Consider the following 17,420-nt stretch of genomic DNA (forward strand, 5'->3'; position numbering starts at 1 on the left):
TGTCATTATGTATTTATCCAAAACCATAAAAAGTACAACATCAAGAGTGAATCCTAATGTAAACTGCACACTTTGGGTAAGTCTGATGTATTGACTTAGGCTCATCAATTATAATGAACGTAACACTTTGGAGGGGGATGCTGATATTGAGGTAGGTTGTGCATATGTGGGAGCAGGGGGCATACAGAGAGTCTCCATAACTTCCTAGCAATTCTGTTGTGAATCTGAAACTTCCCTAAAAAAGTCAATATATATAGTAAGCAGAGACTACGTGACAGGTGATAGAAATAACAGGGTTGAGTAAGGTAGGCAAGGTTCTTGTCTGCAGGTACTTCAGATCTGTAGGGAGATTGACAATTAAATACTATAGAAAAAAGCTAGATGATGTTATGATGGAGGTGCTAATGAAGCCCTAGGAACACTGTAGCCAGTCAAGCCAATTCAAACACAGAATTAATGGATTTATTTTTTAAAATCATAATTAAGTGGCATGCTGGCAAAGTAAAAAATTCTGAAGGTGACGTGAATGACTGCAGTTAGAGAAATGTTGCAATTTTAAGGATAGATGGTTGGGTTACTCTCTAATGAAAATAACTCTCTTCAAATCATGGCCTTGCCATCGACAAGCTCTATGGCTTGAGGAAAATCTTATGATTACCTAAAGCTAAATTTCCTCTTTTGTAGAACAGATCATAGAGGGTCAACTTACATAATGCATGTTAAAGTTCATTATAAACCACTGTACAAATTTCAGTTATTAATGACAAATCTAGTTCATCCTGAATCTGAGAAGCTTTCAGCAGGTTTTTCTAAATCATTAGTATTTCTTTGCAGCCAGTGCCTGAGACAAAAACGATCAAGTGTTTTATTAAACATGAAGACATCAATTTTCTGTTTTAGAATCAATGTACAGACATACTTGACCACCAGTTTAATGAAAAATGTAGGCATTAGTAACTCATGTTGGTTGTAAAATTAGTTATTTAACATATAACTACATTCTAATTTGTAACATGTTTCTCAAAATTTAGTGCCTTGTCGAGAATGCCTTCTTTTAGGAAATTTATTGCTCAGTTTTACTCTAGCCTTATAATATTAGCAATAAATCCAAGAGTTATATTATGGCATTTTTCAATTGATTAAACTGAAATCATGGGTACAAATTAAATGTTAGTGATTACATTTCACTGCTGATCTATAATACATAATTTATGTAAGATACGTTTTAAATGGTCAAAGTGTTCAGAATATTCAGAGAGAATTCATCCAAAATATACCTCAAAATATGATTTCTCTCTGAAATATCACCAAAAGTAAATAAAAAGCTTTATAAGCCAAATGATCTTCATAAGAACAGAAATTAATTGTATTAACGGTGTCTGGCACATGGTAGGAATTCAGTAATTGGTAAAGGTCCTGCATTAGTTTCCTCCTGCTGCTGTAAGAAACAACAACAAACTAAGTGGCTTAGAGCAACACAAATTGATTATCTTAGATTTCCAGAGGTCGGATGTCCAAAACTGGTCACACTCGGCTAAAATCAAGGTGTGGGCAGAGCTGCATTCTTTTGGGAGGCTCCGGGGAAAATCTAGTCTTTGACCTTTTTCAGCTTCTAGAGGCTGTCTGCATTCCTTGGAAGGCTCACGGCCCCTTCCATCTTCAAACATCTTCAAACCAGCAACATACTTCTTCACATCTTGGACCTCTGCTTCCATCAACACATCTTCTCTCATTTCAACCCTCTTTCCTCCTCCTTATAAGGACCTTTGTGATAACATCAGGCCCATTCTGACAATCTGGAATAATATTCCCAACTCAACATCCTTACTGCTAGCACATCTTCTAAGTCCTTTTTGCCATGTAAGGAATAATATTCCTCGCCTTACGTCCCAGTGATTAGGACATGGACATCTTTGGTGAAGAAGATGGTCATTATTCTACCTATCATAGGTGTGTAAGATCAATTTTTTAATTATTAAAGGTTTCATTATATCAATTCGCTACTACTCTTGCTATATTAGCACAGTCATATAACTGTTAAATACTGCCAAAATATTATTTTTTGTCCCGTAAAAGTATTAGTGTCTAATGATAACATCCAGCGTTCATAGAGCACTGCTTTGAGTGCTTTCCATGCAGTATTTCACTTAGCTCAGGAAACTGAAAAGATGCCAGATAGAATTATTAATATATAGAAATTATAGGATGCATGAATATGGTTTTATTTTATTCAAGAAGAAAATTCATTCAAAGTTAAAGTATTACCAAGTACACAGAGATCTACTATAATTTATCAATAAGAAGTTCAAAGGAGATTGGGATTGACATATATACACTAATATGTATAAAACGGATAACTAATAAGAACCTGCTGAACAAAAAATAAAATTCTAAAATTCAAAAAAAATTTTTTTAATTAAAATCAACATAAATAAATAAAAGGTTTTATTTAAAATTAATTATTCTCATGGGCTAATAATTTGTACTTTAAAAGTAATAATAAAATTCACACAGAATATTGCTTATACTGTTAATTTACTTTGTAATACATTTATTCTTTTGCATTGCAAGATGAAAACATATAAAATGCAAAAATAAATATATTTGTCCTACAACAAATCACAAGAAGTTTTTGTTACCAATTCTTATTTATTCTGTGCAGCATTTTGTGAGTTAAGCCTGGCAGATATTATTACCCCCTTTTATAGATGAGTATCTGAAGTCAACAGGTGCTAAGAGACCAGTCACAGCTGTGCACATAGTAAAGGTTGGAGATAACTCAGACATAGATCTCCATACTCTAATCCTGTTAATTTTTCACACATGTGAACATAAAGTATTATTACATTTACTTAGATTGTATTATTTGTTAACCCAAAACAATTTGGTGCCAAAGAAAAAAATGAAAGGGAAAGAATTAGAGGGATGAAAAAGGTCAGCAGTAGAGATCGAGGCAGAGGCAGAGATACGTTAAACTGACATCTATGATGAAATAGTTATGCCATTATATGCCTGTGGTTAGAATATAGGGGCAGAATGTCCCTAATGTTAAATACTTATCTTGCCTCTTCTAGTGTAATTAATCTGACCCTAAAAACTATACGTGAATGTTGATTTAATGAAATTGTTGTTGGAGATTATCAAAGAGACTTTGGTTTTTGTCTTAGGTCCTACGGCATAGTAATTTTAATAAATCTTCCAGCCTAAAGCAAAAATTAAAAGACTATCACTCTCTTCCCCCACTCTACAGCAGTGTCTTAATTATATGTTAATTTAACAAGCTTCCATGATGTCAAGACAATTTTCCAAACACCTCAACACCATACCTGGAGTGTCTTAAGATACATCCCTTCCATCATAAGCAGCCTCAGAATCTTTTTCCTGTACTTTGCTTGTGATCATTTTACTTTCTCCAATTTAGCTCTCTAAGCCTCTGGCTGTAAGTTTTTATTTTCTGTTATATGATATGTATGGTGCCAATATCGTTCAATATGTTACATAAACATGAAGGTAGAGATTGGGGGGAATGTGTCTCCAAGCCGAGGAATGCCAAAGATTGCCAGCAAATCACCAGAAGCTTGGAGAACAGATTCTTTCTCGGAGCGCACAGAAGGAATAAATCCTGCCAACACCTTGATCTTGGACTTCTAGCTTTCAGCATCGTGAGACAATACAAATCTATTTTTTAAGCTACCCAGTTTGTGGTACTTTGTTGTGGCAGCCCCAGCAAACTGACACAGTGACTACCCTTAATTTGCCTGTCGACCCTCTGGCCACAGAATGGTTGCACTTCTTTCCCGAACAAAACACACTCACAACCTCCCAAGACACTCAAAGGTCTCATCCCATTACTACTTCAGGCTCAAGCTGGAGGTCCAAGATCTCATTATCTAAATTAGATCCAGATGTGGAGGGAGCACCTGGACTCTGGTTCCTCTTAAGCTTAAAACTTGTGCATTAAAGAGACCTATGATCTGCAACTCCCCATCCCCTCAACATACACAAAATATTCAGTGGTGAGCCAGGCATACGGAAACTGTAATAGATAGTTCTCTTCAAATAAGAGGAAATAGAAGCCATGCAATTGTCAATGACCTATAGTAATTCTGAATCCAGGTGGGCACACGTTTCTAGCTTTTTAATTAGGAAATGATTCCCTGAAACTGATTCCTGTACCTTTTTCAGCTCTGGGCTGCTCCCTCTGAGACAACTTTTTCCCTATAAAAATTAGTATTTGTAGCTAAGTAGTTTTCTCTGCCAGATTATTGCCCATAATTAGTGATCTAAAGGGTTATTTTAATTAATTTTTTCCCCATCTCTCTCTTTCAATCCAAGCTGGTATAATTTCCTTAAAAGCTTTATGGGACTCCAGTATATCAAATCATATTCCACTTTATTAGCCACACCCATATTTATATTTTGAAACTTTGAAAAACCTGTAAAGCTACAGTGAGACAAAACTCAAGATTTGTAGGGGCCCTATTGTTTGAATGAATGGGTCTACAGGTCATATAAGTAGGTCTATATGACACTTAGAGATCCATTTGTTTAATTAAGAGGGTCTTTGAAGTAACTCCTTACATCTTTCTGAGGTCTCATCAGCTGATTTTGCAATATATCCTTGATTTGAAGTTTACCATGAGGCCACATGTCAAATGAGTGGCACTACTCTGAATTTGATCTTGTCCCTTGGGCTGTTTTACTTTGACACCATTTGCTAGTTAGAAATGTGGCTGATGAGAAACAGTTTTATGTTTCAAACCAGATAAATCATGAGTCATTTATATTCCCCATAAATTATGTTAAAAACTCAAATAGGTTCTTCTTTAACTGGTCTAGCTCTACCCACACCTTTTCATACACATCTAAAAGGAACCAGTTAGCATTTTCAACATTCTGCCTAAAAAAAATCTCTTTACTCAGATCCACCAGTTCCTTAATACATAAATATACGCATACATATATATGTACAAGTATGTATATATTATACACACACACGCAGGCACGCATGCACACACACACACACACACATACATGACCACAGGTGACAATTTTGCTGAACCTTCCAACACCACGAAACACAGTTCATCTTTTCTCCTCCATCCAGTGATACTTTTCTTGCTGCCCTTCAAGCCTTCACCAAGAGGGTCCTCAAGCCCAGCTCAGATTCAGTGTACTAACCAGACCCAAAGCCAATACCACCTGTTTAAGGTAGCATTCTGATTCCAGAGACCAAATCATGTTCCCAGTGTCTAATGCTACACCATTAAAAAAAAATCTCAAAACTTAGTGGCTTAAAAGAAACTTTAATTTTCCTCATGATGTTGTAGTTCAGGTATTCAAAAAGAGATCCGCCAAGCTGATTACCTGATTCACAAAGGATCAGTTAGGATATGGGATCACATAGGGCATCTGAGGTAGAGGATCCTCTTCCAATGTGGCTTCTAGTCTCACATCTAGTACCTTGATGATCCTGTCCAAGCTCTCTTTCCTCCTGCTCTTTTATCCTCCAGGACTTCTTCTCATGGCTTGACTTTCTCACAACAGGGTGGCCTCAGGATAGGTAGACTTAATCTAGTGCTGTTGTCCCCAACAGCAAGTTATCCAAGAGTGAGTATTCCAAGAGGCAGGAAATGAAAGCCACCAGTCTCCAAAATACCTCAGCACTGACACCAGCAGCATCACTTCCTCTGTATTTCATTATTCAAAACATACACAGAGCCCACTCAGATTCAAGGGAAGAAAACATATACCTCAACTCTTAAAAGGAAGAGGGCCAAAAATTTAATCTATCACACTTACTTTGCACTTTATGACTTTGCACAAATTATTTAACCCTCTCTGAATCTCAGCTTTCTCTTCTATTAAGAGTAGATGAGATAAATCATAAGTATACCATACTGCTAAGGCAAGAGTTAAATGAGACATCAAGGGTGCAGTGCCTATTACAGTAAACCTGGTATAGAACAATCAATAAATAGTAACTGTGATGAAAATGATTATATTAGCATGAAAAACATTTCCATTTGCTTGTATCATCATAGGAGCAGTTCACATTACAGTATCCACTGTTAACAATTTAGACGTAGTTATTTTCTGATACATATCTTCAGCAGACAAGGAAATCCCATGTCGAAAAGGAGAAACGTCTATGGAACTGTGAGTGGGCCACACATCTCTTTGGGGATGTAAGTATATACTTTATATTTATTACCTGTTTTTTTTTAATATTACCATAGTTTGTAAAATCTCAGCTGGGGTTTATTAAGGTATTGTTTATAAAGATGTGCTGCATAAATATGCCTGACCTAAGAAGAAAAGCAAAGCAAAAAACACCAATTTCAGAAGGTATCAACAAATCTGCCAAATACCTCTAGAAATACAGGCACAACACACACCTCCCACAAATTTAGTAGAATAACACAATAGGAAATCACCTACAATGGTCATTTAAAACTTACATAATGGCTCACTTCTGGAGAAGGGTGGGCCCTTGCCCCTTGTGTCAAACTACATTATGCCCAACCTTCTCAACTTTATGCCCTTCATCTTCTTGAGAACATGTTCTACATCTCTGGACATAGAATGACTCTCTTAGGATCTTTGCTTGTACTGGCATGAAAGGCTTTCTCTGCTCTTTGTAACTATAATTATGGGACCAGATATTGTATAATGAAATTAACAATGAATGCATTTTAAGAAGAGGTGGGATCAAAATCTCAAAGTCTTAGCCAAGCAATTTGTTTACTATTTGTCCTTAATGGCATTATAATAGTATAAGCCTGTCAATCACTGTAATCATGGTGGTTTACTAGATCATGCCACTATGTCTACAGAGGTTGTATGGGAGTCAAGACATCTAATTCAGCATCTCATTGAATATAATTAAGAGTCTTGCCTCTTTCTCTCTTTAGGATTATTTTCATCCTAATGCTGGTTCTCCTAGCAATGAAATGCCAGCAGCAAATGAGACTATGTTCAGAGCCAGCAAAAGAAAGTGTGCTTTTCTTATAGCACTGGAAGCGAGGGTTCTAATATTTACTTTGAGTTGACCACGTAGCTCACAAATCAACCCCTAATAACAACAATAACGATGGCTACATTTTAATGAGCACTTACTATGTGTCAGGCACTATTCTAAACACTTAACTAATAAGATTTAATTTATTCTTCTCTATAAATATGTAAAGACATGCCTATAACTATTCCCATTTCATAAATATAGAAAATACAGCATAGGGTTATTAAAAATGCATACATTTAGGCTGTGAAGGAGCTCAGCTCTGACCCATGCAGCAGATTAACTCTGGATAACTTTTATTTAATCCTGCGCTAACCTTCCTTGCTGAGCCAATAATCTACTATTAAAGAAAGTGTTGTTTGTCTTGCCTTAAGGCCATCAAGGGCCCCTTTCCAGAAGCCATGGCCCACATGTACGAGGAGTGCTCAACTGAATGAAAACATTCGTTTAATGGGAGAATAAGACCACTAGGCATAGAATTTTAATTAGCAGATTTCCCAAACATGCTCTGTGACTTAGCTTTGTAGCCTCCAAAGGGCCGCCATGTAAAAGAAGAATGATTCAGGCCAACATATAAGGCTTAAAGCAACAACAGGCAAAACTCAGGTCAATATAAGGAAGTTCCATTTTCTAAACACAGAATGAGATTCTAGTAAAATGTGCACCCAAAACTGACCATAGATGAAGCACCGTGGTGTTTGTTGTCTAGTTCAACAAAAATGATTTTCCTGGAGTGATGGCTACAGCACCTGGCTTGAGTGAGTTTAAAGGGAATGGAATATAAAGAGGGGAGCCAGGTTGAACAGAAAACTCTTCTGAGTTTTACTGTAAAGGAGAGTAAAGAAGCAAAGGTTGAGATGAATGAAACATTATGTTTTACTTGTTTTATTTTGCGTAAGGTGGGAGACATTTCAGCCAATTTATCTTCTGGTACATGTGGTTTAAGAAGGAGGTACATTCATAACTTTGGTGGAGTATTTCTTATTTTTAGTTTATGAAGAGAAGTTAAGTACAAATAAATCATGGTCATCAATTGAGTGGGTGGAAGGGAAGGACACTTGGAAGTTATCACCTTAAGCAGAAAATAGCCTGGGTAAATATAAAGTGATAGGACAGTGCTCAGGGCCCATGGGAAACTTGTGAACTGAAATTAAATGAGATACCATTAAACCACAGTTGCATCTCTTTCCTTTAACCAAGTTGAGCATGTGGGGAAAAGTACAACACAGGATCGATGTAATATTTCTGTTTTTCCAGGGACAGAGGACTGAGTACTTGTTAGTGATTGCAAGGGAGAGGTTACGATGATGGTCTTAACTGGTTTTATAAGGAGAGAGCCCAGGACAGTGTGAAGGCCTGTGGAAAGATAGCACAATCAGTGGGTTTGATGTCCCTGGGAATTCGTCACATTCTTGAGAATGAGGTTTGGCAGGGAAGCCTCATAAGCTTTGCACAGGTTGCACTGTTATCCTTTTGCTTAGCTAGTGTTGTACATGGTCTTCTCAAAGTTGTTCCAAATACCTCTCTCTTCAACATTTTTTTTTTTTTTTTGCGGTATGTGGGTCTCTCACTGTTGTGGCCTCTCCTGTTGCGGAGCACAGGCTCTGGACGCGCAGGCTCAGCGGCCATGGCTCACAGGTCCAGCCGCTCTGCGGCATGTGGGATCCTTCCAGACCGGGGCACGAACCCGTGTCCCCTGCATCAGCAGGCGGACTTCCAACCACTGCGCCACCAGGGAAGCCCTCTCTTCAACATTTTTAAATTGAATATATAACTTAAATATTCAGTGTGTTCTACTATGTCTAAGAACCTCACTTCCATGAAAGAATGCTGCCCAAATTAGAGTACACACAATTTACCTCACAGACTGCAATTCCAACATAGTAAATGAAAGCGATAATTCTGTGCTTCAGGCAAGACCTCATGTGTGTTTGAGTGTGTGTGAGTGTGTGTGTGTGAGTGTGTGTGTGAGAGAGAGAGAGAGAATTTTCTCTCAATGGAAAAGCCTTTGCATTAAGCCACTCTCCTTTTTAGTCACTGCAATTCAATGAAACAGACCACAGTAACAAGCAGTTTGTTCCAGGTTTTCAACATTCAATGCAGACTCCATTTTCAATAATTCACATTTTCCCAGGTGTGCTGGACATTTGTTGGAGCTTAATCATTTTCTCTCTTTCATGAAATTAATTTTCTAATACATTTTTAGTATAAATGAGACTGTGAGAAAGAAATGGCCATTACTCCCTGTCAGAATAAAAGGGAATTTTTAAAGATGCATGATTGCAAAGAAGTTGGAACCAGGCGGTTGCTAGCACAGACAGTTTATTTCAGTAACTATTTATCTTAAGAGAGAAATAATTATAGTTAAATGTTGACAAACATTTTTAACATCTATTTTTTTCCAATTATTGTTCTAGACATTGGTGATTATAAGGTGGGTAAAACAACAGTCCTGCTTTACAAAATAGTAATAATAGAAAGAATAAATTATTTAACAATACATTTTTATAATCATCTTACTTTTATAATGACGGTGATAAGGTTGTAACTATCATTATCACTGTCTTTCTTTTAGTGTAGTTGACAGATAAAAGGACTCAAGGGTTGAATTTTGAGGAACATCAATTAGGATGAAGTTACATCCATAAAAGAGAAAACAAAGGATTGTATAAGCTCTCCCCTCCCACATACATGTAGGATTGTGTTTTCTGTAACCCTTGTGGTTGGGTTGATAATGGGGGGAAGAGTTAGTTGATCTTAAATGTTTCGTTGTAATACTCCTTCTAGATATCCACCACCTTGTTTTAAAACAGCATCTTTCTTTGCAGATGGACCATATCAGCACTACTTCTCAAAAGGCTGTGGGATGTGTGATTGTATTCTTCCACCACCACAGCCTAGAGGAGTAAATTAATCAATTTGGTGCTAAATGGCAGCTGAAGTGATAAATGCCATAAAAGAATTACATAATCTTATATAGCACTGGTCAGAGGAGTAATCTTAGTGTTGCGATACCTTTATATGGGGTGAGACAGCCATAATCACATCTCCTTACAGAGGCTATCCACGAAATTCTCTCATAATAATGGAAGGACATTTTGCTTTTGTCTTAGATGATAGTTACATGGACACTTAGCTCCAATATATATCTATTCTGGGAAGATTATCGTGGCTCTTAAAATAAGGCAGAGATTTTTTTCCCCTAAATTTCTTTACTTTCTCTAGTATTCTTAGTGGATTATTCAAGAAAAAAAAAAAAAAAAACAATGGTTAGAAAAGATTTAATTCTCACTGGCATTTGCCATTTAACTATAATGACCTCATTATTGGCACACCTTAGCAGAAACCTGGTCAACTAATTTAGTAGCCAGTTAGCTTCCCAGCAGCCCCAGCTAGATTGTTCAGGTTGCAGGTATGTATGCCAATTACGACAAAACACTTCAAAATAAGCACAGTAGAGAGTGTTAAGCTACTTAACGTGTCATGTTAAGATTGCCTTGTCCTTTATTCTTAAAAAAGTCAGGAAGACAGCTTACAGGAAACAAATTGCTCAGACAGGTCTAGGAAGTACATATTGAGATATTTCTCCATATGGAATCTCAGCACTATGATGGCAGGGAAGGGGCCATAGTAAAGGTAACATATAAATGAAGTCATGTGCCATGGAGCCACACACTGGGTCCTTAGTAATAATGAACCACAGCAGTCCTTTTTGTTAGTTCAAGAATCCTTGGATGATTCCAGTTTTGTCAGAAAAAAATAATACTTGAAAGAAAATGGAAAGGCTTGGGCATAAAATAGCCACCCTTTATTGAGGATTACATAAATGCTAGGGTTAAGGATTAAGGATGAATTAAGATTATCTAATTTTACAACAATCCTGCATGATATTATTTTTGCCGATATTTTATGTCAAATGAAGAATCTTGGTTAAATTTTTTTATCTTACATATATGATATTTAAATATTTTAAATCAATAACCATTTTTGTGCTTTTTCAATGACATACTGTATTAAAACTTTGCAGTTTTGAAATACAGAGGTTAGATTTGAGGGAATGAAGATTGGCCGTTGGGAGACGAGGTATTTCACTATTGAAAAAGTGTAGGGAAGAAGTGAGGATAGAATCAACTAGAGTAACAAGCGAAGGGATAATAAATTACGCATGAAGGGAATTTGCCAGGAAAAGCCAGAACTTGGACACTGGTTGGATAACTGAGATGTTGAAGTAGTGTGGGTGAACCGTTAAATGATGATGTCACTGGTTGACACCTGAACTGGGGAGAAGCATATTTGAGACAAAGTTGGTGAATTCCTTGTTTTAGACTTACATATTTTGAGATGCTGATAAGGCAACTAAATTTTACACTGTGCCCTAAAGTCATCCCATCAGATGGTAGAAATCATCACCTAGAGCCATTCTATCACAAAGCTGTACCTTCAGAGCATACCTCTATTCTGGGAGCCAGACCTTATATTTGACTGCCTACTCAATTATTTTGCTCAAAATATTTAGTGTCTTTTGAATTAACTAAGCCTTAATTCAAGGTTAAACTTTTGAATGAAGTTAAAATTGATAACGTAGTCAAGTTTTTCAGTAGAATCACATCTGTGCCTAAACCTCCAGCCTGTTTTGCAGCATTGTTCTTCACCACTGTGATCTGCTGTGCGCCTTTAAGAGTGGCCAGCTCTGGTCACTTTGGCTTGTCACTTTTTGTGCTTGTCTTTCCTTAAACAAATCGACTGGAATGTGTTCAGCTGCCCCAACCTTCTTCCCTCCATTCTTCTTTTATCTCATTCTCACCAAAGTGTTCTTCAAGTCTTAGGTTCAGTAAAACTTTTGTGGAAGCTTCAATTAGTTGCCTAGACTTGGTTATCTACTTCCAGCACTAATATCCTCAAGAGTGCACTATAATTTTAGCACTTATCACATTTGAATCCTGTGTATTAAACTGTAAGCTCCATGATGGCAAAGAAAAATGTATGTTTTGTTTCCTCTGAATTCCCAATATTAAGCAAAATATCTAACATTTAATATGTACTCAATAAATACTTGTTGAATGAGAAAAGTAAGAGTAAGCCCACAGACCAATTTTATTTATGAACTTAGATGTAAAAAATTAATAATGGATTATCAAATCATATCCAGCAGTATAATAAAAGAATTATTCAACATAGTAAAGGAAAACATATATAAATATTAATGCATACCTTCAGTTTAAAAGTCTTATAAATTATGTAAGTAATAAGAAGGTAAGTGTATCTAAGTGTGATGAAACAAAGTCAAAACTGGTAAAAAACAAAAACAATTAAACAGTAAATAGGATTAAATAGTGAAATGTTAAAGCCTTTGATTACTGTGAAAAAATCAAGAAAATGTGCACCATCACCACTTTATTCAACATTGTCTTGGAAGGTCTAACTAATACCATGAGATAAGAAAACAAAATTTGTAATATAAATATAAAAGAAGGGACAAATGTATCTTCATTTGCATTTGATATGATCATACATGCAGAAAGTTCAGGAACCTTAGTGAAAATAATTTAAATCAAAGGAGAATCTGTTAAGATGAATAGATGTAAGAAAATTGAAAAACATATCAAAAATAATCTAAATTGTAATTATAAATATACTAAACTTATGTCCTGGCCTAGTGTGTTAGAAGAGCCACTCATATGATTTGAAATTAGGGTGCAATTTCAGGGCTGTAGAAGATGACGTTAAATAAATCATTATTATGAATATCGCTTATTGGGTGCTGACCATGAGTCACGCACATTGCTAATTGCTTTACAGCTCTTGGCTTGTTCAATCAACATTTTTTGACAGGAATTATCTACCTTTTCATATTAAGATACCAAGCCCTAAAATGTTTAAGCAACTCAACTGCAGTCACAAAACCTGTAAGGCAGAGAACAGGGATGAAGAGGTGACCTCTTGAATCTAATGCACTGTTTGTAATGAATGAGATCCTGTCAGCAGACACACTGGGGAGGGAAACATGTTGGCTCTGGAGGCTGCCAGGTTCCCAGGGTTTAGGGCCATGTTCCCAAATTGGCTGGGGGCCAGCTGGGTTCCAATTACTTCTGCTAGACATATATCTCACCCAACTGGCCTCCCTTGGGGCTTCTTTTATTTTTTTTAAAATATATATTTACACTTTTATTCGAATTCTTCAGAACTGTGAACAACAATTGGGCAACATATCAGGCAAAAAACACATAGAACATCAACATCCTTTAAACTTGCACCACTTACATATTTACATATAAAGTTACTGTATAGGGGCTTCCCTGGTGGTGCAGTGGTTGAGAGTCCGCCTGCCGATGCGGGGTACGCCGGTTCGTGCCCCGGACTGGGAGGATCCCACGTGCCGCGGAGCGGCTGGGCCCGTGAGCCATGGCCACTGGGCCTGCGCGTCCGGAGCCTGCGCGTCCGGAGCCTGGGCTCCGCAGCGGGAGAGGCCACAGCAGTGAGAGACCCGCGTACCGCAAAAAAAAAAAAAAAAAAACAAAGAAAAAAAATAATAAAGTTATTGTATATATAAAAAATATTTTCAAGGACTCACGGGCTTGGGAATATTCAAAAGACATTACTGCTACATTTCAATAGTTACCAAAAAAAGCCACAAAATAATTTCAAACGTTAAGCCACTGCAAAGAAACATCGGATGTAAAAAAAAAAAAAATTATAAAAATACAAACTTTCAAGAATATCCAAGACAAAACTCTCAGTGAAGTGCCCCTGAAGTACCTAAACATATACAATTAAAAACGATTTTTCTTACTATAACCAAAGTCAACAGAAACACAAAGGAAATTTTCAAAGTATGGCAAGCAGCGACAACCTCCTACGTGACAACAAAACGCCCCAACCTGTTACCTTTGGAAAGGTGCGAGAGCATAGAACTCCAGGGCAAATGGTTACTTCCAGATAAATGGCCACAGTTCTCTAAATGAAAGCTAAGGGACCTAGGAGGGTCATTCAGGGTTTGACAGGAAAGCATCAGGGCAGCGCTGAGAAGACAGTGTCTTGCAGAGGCATGTTAAGCAAACTAACATTCTGGCTAGGCCTACAGCCTGCTAAATAGACAAGCAGCATCAGGAGCTGCCTGCCTCCCGGGGAAAAGGGCAGAGATAAAAAGAGCAGCAACGTATTTTTCTTGTTTGTTTTACTTTTCGCTTGTTTTCTTCTTTTCCCCAAAGCTCCTTTTATCTGAGGAAATGTCCTAGACCAATCCATGTGTTAGTGGTTCAGCTGCTCTGGGCTGAGCCTACTAGGCTAAAGTCCAGGCTTTGATTCAGGGTCACATCAGCAACACAGAGCTTCATCACTCTGGGAACATCAGAAATGTACCTCATGTTCTTCTCATGGTAGGAAGGCCAACATGCAGGGATCCCAAGCCAAACACTGGTGAACATTCCATTAGTAAAAGCAAGTCACTTGGATAAGCCCAAAATCAATGAGAGAACATACATCCCACGTGGAGGCGCTATGAGGCCACAAGGCAGCACAAAGGATGAAAGGACTGAGAACAGTAATCCAAGCTACCACTCTTAATTCACATAAATGTTGTAGAAATGGAAAAGTGTTCCATAGTTTTGTCCTTCCCAAAATTCATCCATATCAATTTTACCTACAAGATATTTTTCCATATCTATATACCACCCATATGATTACTTCCTTTCTGGTTTCCTTTTCACTGGTGGTTTTGCAAATTTATAGAAATCTATATTTAAAAAGAGCTTTGCATGGCGACTATACTTAACAATACTGTACTGCATATCTGAAAGTTGTGAAGAGAGTAGATCTTAAACGTTCCCATCACCAGAAAAAAAGTTTGTAACTATGCATGGTGATGGGTGTTAGATAGACTTATTGTGGGGATCATTTCACAATGTATACAAATATCAAAGCATCATGATGTACACTTGATAGTAATATAATGTTGTATGTCAATAATACCTCAGTAAAAAATATTTTAAAAAGCTTTGTTTCACCATCTTAAATGAAATAATTTGTTTTACTCACCATTAATACAAGATAATTATAAAAATAAATGATTTCTTTTAAATTATAGCAAGATACTGTGGCTACCAGAAGTGCTGAACCTCTCTTTCTTAAATATGTAATTAGCAAGTGCTATAATAGTATAACGTAATAAACCTTTCTCCTTGAAGTCATCAGGAGAATTTAAAAGAAATGAATGATGATGATGCCGTCATGATTTATTTAATGCTCTGTCTCAGCACCACCTAAAATCAACTCCTGCACTGATAAAACCATCTGATGTACCAAATTTGGGAAACACAGTCCTAGTAAAATCCCTTATTTCCCATTATACACATGGGGAAAATGGTACCCAAACACTGCGAGACAAGACCAAGTTCCCACAAACAATATCAGAGACAGAACTAAAGCATCATGCTTGTCCCAGTGTTGCAGAACACAGCCGATTGTGGCAGTCTGCCTCAAAGTACTTCAGGGATGAGTTAACACTACTTAATGAGGCAAGATTTAGAAAGAAAAGGAGAAACATGAACAGAGTTGATATAGGGGAAGTCGATGAGAGCAGGGTTTTGTTTATGGTTCTGGCACTGATTCACTGTTTATCCCTGAGTAGCTCGATTAATCTTCCTGCATCTGTCTCTTGTTCCCATTTGTAAATGAGAGGTAATGAATGGGCCTTACAGAAATGATAGGAGGGATTAGTAATAAGGTAATGCATGTTCATTGCTCTGAGCTCATTAAGGAAACAGCTCTGTGTATAGATGCAGCATGTTGCTGTGATCAGAAAGGCAACAAATTAGGAGAAAGGATAAAAGGAAGAAAGGAGAGAGGAAAAAGAAGAGGGGTGAAAAAAGAGCAAGTGAAATAAAATGAAATGGCAATGGATTAAGAAAGAGGGAAGGGGAAAGAAAGAAAAGAAAAAATATGTAATAATGAAAGAAAAATAGATTCAGAAAAAGTAAGACTAAATTTACATGGATCTGAGAGTCTTGGCTCTAATTACCAGCTGGAGGAAATAAGTAGATCAGAACATAAAACAGTACAAAAACATGACAGACAACCCAAGCTGTGGGTTAACCCGATAGTAAGCAGATTTTGTTTCCACCAGCTCCATAGCTATGGGAAAGTCATTTTACAGCCTCTAGCTTTCCTCATCTGTAAAAGGATGATGCTGAAAAGCTTTGAGATATCTTTCAGAGAGACTGTATGAGTACAGGATGTTAAGAAAAGCTGAAAAGAGAATACTGGCAGAAAGAACATTGGAGGAAAAGCAAGGAAGACAAACTGCCACACATGAAGAAGTCATTTTACTTTCTTCAGATTGTAAATAATAATTACAATCACTTTCAGTGAAGAAAAAAAAAACATTGCCTTTTTGAACCCTAGAGAAAACCAGTCTCTGTCAATTCACTGTCCAAAAACTCTCTGTCAAAAAAGGCAGGCAAAATTATTAGCTCTCTCTCTTTTCTCCTCCTCTTTCTCTTCAACCTATATAAAAATTAATTTTTTAATATTTTAAAAACTGATTTTTTTAATGAAAATATTTCAGTAGCAATGGAAACTGATGCACCAGGAACCTATGGGAAGGAAAAAGGAAGAAAAAAAAGAAAAACAAAGGAAGAAGGACAGAAAGGAAGTAAGCAAGAAAGGAAGGAAGAAGAAGGGGGAAAGAGAAAGGAGGAAGGAACTCACTTGGATATGTCTCATGCAGATAATGTTCTTTTGAGAAGTGGTACAAGCATGTTTGGCCTTGGCTGGGAGAAAATTCTCTCAAAAAGGAGTTAACTTAGGTAAAGGGAGTAAAAGAAACAGATGCTACCATTTACTACAGTTTTCAGGACTAGATTTCTTATTCCCCTTCACCCTCAAAGTTTGCACCACTTCATATCACTGTTGGGCTTTTCCCTCTTTTCTGCAGACATTTCACAGTTCTAGAGATGAGGGCTACTTTTTACCCTGCATACTGACCTGTCCACCAGTTTCAATGTACATGTGGAGCTGTCCCCGTGGCTGAAGTCCTGCTCCTACCTCAGGCCTCCCGGGAAGCCCAGATCTGCCCTGGTTACCTACTTACCTGGTGCTGGTGTTTATTTCCTGCCAGGTCATCAGGAAACACCAGCCCTTAACATCCCCATCCTCCTCAACTATCCACTTGGGTACCCTGGCTGTTTGGCACCAAATTCCTCAGTCCCCATCCCGATTCCAATTACAGTTGACCCCTGAACAGTACCAGTTTAAACGGCGCAGGTCCACTTACAGGCAGATTTTTTTCAATACTATAGCACTACATGATCTGCAGTCAGTTGCATCTGTGGATGCAGAACCGATAGGAAGGAACCACATACACAGAGGGTCGACTATAAATTATACTGGGATTTTCCACTGC

This window comes from Delphinapterus leucas, chromosome 17 (assembly GCF_059928025.1).
Source record: "Delphinapterus leucas isolate spDelLeu-1000000601 "Yukka" chromosome 17, BTC_Dleu_Yukka2, whole genome shotgun sequence".
NCBI classification, from domain to species: Eukaryota; Metazoa; Chordata; class Mammalia; order Artiodactyla; family Monodontidae; genus Delphinapterus; species Delphinapterus leucas.